The sequence below is a fragment of the Amphiura filiformis genome, chromosome 15 (genome assembly GCF_039555335.1).
Source record: "Amphiura filiformis chromosome 15, Afil_fr2py, whole genome shotgun sequence".
Classification (NCBI taxonomy): domain Eukaryota; kingdom Metazoa; phylum Echinodermata; class Ophiuroidea; order Amphilepidida; family Amphiuridae; genus Amphiura; species Amphiura filiformis.
The window spans coordinates 53932566-53937311 of record NC_092642.1 but is presented as its reverse complement, the minus strand read 5'-3'; positions in this window follow the sequence as shown (position 1 = coordinate 53937311).

Here is a 4746-nt window from a genome sequence, read left to right as displayed (position 1 = left end):
ATGTATATTATAAGGACAAGGAATCCAATTACTACACTGGATTTTTAGCGACTCAAGACAAGCGGTACGTTATTTATGATAAGAAAAGAGGCACTGCTAGAATTTACCTCACTTTTCACTCGCACCTGTACAATTAGTGTCGTAGAAAAGAGCGGTGTTGTATCACATCAATAATAGAACATATATACGGACATGGCATGTGATGAGTGCAACCTACTTATAATGCATGTTAATACATTTAAACATCGATATGGTAATTATTCATGTTACGTCGATACTTCCACGGCGAATAAAAACAAATAAAAATATGAAAGGAGAGGAAAAAAGTACATATCAGGAGACAAAAGGTGCGTTTTAATTAGTCAAGACCTGGATATATAAACATTTTTTGTTTGGGTGATATTTATTATTACTAAAAAAGTTATTTTTTCTTTATTTTTCGTTCCATAGCGATAGATGAAAACAAATTTTAAATGTATTAATATTTTAAACCGTATACAGAAAGTACACAAATAATAATTTTAGAAACGTTTTTAATTAACAGTTTGCATGTTTCCTGATAAAGTTATAAAGAAAACATATCATTATTCATTCTATTATATAGGTTTCCCTACTAAATCAGTTTGATTTAATGCAAAAACACGAGAACTATATTCCTTTTAACGAATCAACTCATGTGAAATGAACATTCATAACTCCTTATTCCCCAATCATATGTATTATTGAAGACATTGACTACATATTTCGTCTGTTAATCATTTCGATTTGTCACTCGAAGATAAAATCTTAAATACTGGTATGGAACGTTCAACTCTTAACAAAATAATTTACCAGTTTTGATATCTTATTAGTACCATTGAAATACCACTCAACGTTTTAACGTCGCTTTATTCGCAATTGAAGTGCTCCAAGTAGTGAAAAAAGATAACAATGGTTGATTTTGCATCTGCACCTCAAGTAGTTAATGAAAATATTATTTGAAACTTTAAGAAAGATATTGATATATATAAATAAAGGAAATAGAATAATATTGCAATATTATTACTATTTGAATTCTTCTTCTTAAAAGTCATATCATAATTTCAATTTTTCATACTTTGCTTCGAGCCGGGTACAATACTTATTATTAAACACTATCAGTTTTGATTAAGCATTTGGTCGACCTATTTTGAAACCATTATTTTCCCTCCAGTTTTCGTATGATATCACCATGTGTTGGTCCTTGAATGAGAAGACGATCTTTTGATATCTCTTGGCAGGTCTTTGACGACTACCGACGCAATACAAGCCGGGTACCGCTGTCGGTGACGCATTAACTCTCTCTGACGCTGGTGTCGTCTGCAGACGACAAGTTTCAACACAACATTTCAAAATTCAAATGTAAAATGTAAATTTTCATGACCATATTTAGAATAAGCATAAAAATGCATTAAAATGAATACAAACAAGCCTGGTATTGGTTCAGTGGTTTTAAAATAGTTTCTTGATATTTTGAGAAAATATCTCAATAATTTGACTTTTTATGTTGACTCCTATGGCTTGCACGCCTAGCATTAATCATCACATGAATCAATCATACAAATGGAAATATTTACTTGCTGCCTTTCAGCAGAATGTGAATGAAAAACATTAAATTTATTTGGGCATATTTTTCATTTTTCTTGTCAAAATGTGATAAGATATTTGTAAAACAATTTTCATTAATTTATTTGCATGTTTCACTGGCGAGAAAAGAAATACTTAATTTGATGAATGATTTAACGTTATATATCGGGTTTTCAATGACATCTATTTAAAGAGTACAATGTCAATATGTCAAGAAACAATAAGCCGAAAATTATAAGCTACATCGCTCACGTTCATTCATTCATTCATCATTCATTCATCATTCATTCATTCATTCATTCATCAATATATCATTCAATTATATAATATAACAGAACAACCATCAATCATTCATTCATTCATTCATTCATTCATCCGATTTATTTATTCATTCATTCAATCATTCATATTATTCATTCATTCATTTATTCATTCATTTATTTATTTATTCATTCGCGGTTGTTTGATGGCATGTAGAACTGTATTCATTTTAAGCAAAGCTGAACACTGATGGCGCTATTTATCTTAAATCATATTTGCATCTTTACAAGGGGTAGATACTTGTATAATGATATTAAAACATCAGAAAATGATTAACATATAGCAAGGAAATTTTCAAAACTTTTTATCATGATATGAAAGGAATAACTCACATTATTGGGCTAAATTAAACGTATGTAAATAGCTCCCTCAATTTGCACACCCAAATTACCACAAAAAATGCAAAAAAGATGAAATATGTGATAAAGAAAGGAGAATCTATGTTAAAATAGCTTTAAAATATATGTGTACATTTGATAGTATGGTAGCTGTTGGTATTCTCCAGGTCTGAATTAAAAATTATATAAAATTTTGTTAATGATACTGATAACATCAAACGCCCGTGCATTCATTCATTCATTTACTCATGTGTACATGTATTCATTCATTCTTGCAGTCATTCTTTTTCTTTCATCTTTCATTCATACATTTCATCACTCCATGCAAACAGTATTTTAACATTACGTCAGTCAATGCTTATTCACATTCTTTTTCCCATTTATTTATTCATTCAATCAGTCATTTATGTATTAAATTACTCATGTGCCCGTTATGTAAGAAACTGAATGATGCAACAGTCTTAGATTGTTTTTGATGTTTGAACGTCACTAGTAAAGTCATAGTATAGAGATTAACTCCTATATTATATTGGTATAGTACAATGACATTAAGTATTTAATAATTCTTCACGAAGTTCCAAGAATAATCTTGAAGGGGACTGCATAAACCGCACGGGCTAAATATTAATTGGGGAGATCGGGAGATGGTGTCAAATAATTGTTTGATAGAAAATGTGCTTTCCATGAGTTTACATTCTGGTGCTCATAATGTAGTGCATTTGCATAAAATGGAATAAGGAGGCTGAATTTGAGTTTTGTGGGGCACACAATTTCGAACTTTATGCAACATCGTTCTGTTATTATCACTTTTTTTTTTTTGGTTTGAGGTGATATTTCCAATCTTCGTCAGCAATTGGTATTTGTCAGAGCTGAAATGCACTTGCAATCATAGATAGTGTTGCAATGTACCAATTTTTGGAAATGGTTTAAAAGTTTAAATGGCCCCCAATGGGATCAAATGTTATAAACTTATGGTACAAAAACAACTGCGCGGATTATCCAACGAACTCCCGCTGTTTATTTGTGTACAGTAAGTTTATAACACTTGGCTCCAGGAGGCTTTTAAAAGTCCTTTTTTTTCAAAAGCTCCTCCCACATTCAAAACTTGTACATTACAAGTGCATTTCAGTTCTGATTAACACTTATTGGTATTTAGGTTCAGTACATATCACCTCCAACTTCAATACATTAATTTGATAATATCAGAATAATGTTCCGTAATTTTATCCCCATAACACTCTGATTTACTTTTTTAGGCTAATTCACTACATTATGAGCACCATAATGTACGACGTAAATTCAATAAAAGTATACATTCTTACAACATTATTTGACACCATCTCCCGATACACCCCAATAAATATATAACCTGTGCAGTTTATGCAGACCCCTTTCAGATTAGTCTCGTCACTTCTTGAAGAAATACCACATACTAAATGTCAAGTCTGTAAGTGCTGTCACTTTTCCCGTTATTTTATAATATTGTGTAAATTGGAAATATGTATATATCATAATTCAATAGAAAATGTCTATATTCGAAAATAATTTTGATTCAATTTTGCGTGTATTTCAGCTAGTGAAAGTAAGTAGGTATATTATCGATATCGTTATTTGTTCAGATGTAGAGATAAACGTCACTGTATTTATCTAACGACACGAACTCGTGTGTAACAACTAACGATTAAATGTAATTAATCGTTGTAAAACAACGTCAGGGGCTATCCAAGTGTGTACTTTGACCATGTTAATTCCACTGTTTTCGTTGCAGAAGCAATGTGGGCGACAATAGCTGCGTCTCATCAGGAAACATGGTACAACCTCTGAACATGCTGGCCAGAATTCGCGGAACATAATTCCAGGGCGTAGTGATGCTGAAAACATACACGAAGGTATGTTTACATGTATATTCCATTCACTAATAATTTGATACCTAAGATTACAGCAAAAAATGTAATTGCTGGTGAAATAATTTCATTTTATTATGCTTCTTATTGTTAGCGAGCATGGTGATCCGTAAACTAAAGCAATGAAACAAGAAAGGCAGAACAAGGATATCAAGGAGACAAAAGTCATTATTTGTAAAAACAAAATATCAGAAGATCATACAATCACGCCTCATAAAAATATCATAGAAAGGCGGGAAATTATAAATACCTGTGCAAAATTATCTCCTTGTTTGTTTGTTTGTTTTTTAGTTTTAGGTTTTTTTTATTTGTTTCGTTTTGTTTATTTGAAATCATTATATGATATGATAATGCCGTGTCACGTTAGGTAATTAGTTATATGGGTATATCCATATCAAAAATAATTATTATGGAAAATGTAAATTAAACGAACGTTGTACACAAACCTTCACCTAACAGATTTTTGACGGGCAAAAACATGATTTTTAAAATGCTCAAACAAGGGCTCAGAATCACTTATGCTCACCATTTATGCTCATTTGAGCAAAAACAAATAGGACCTTCCCCGTTATCCGAGG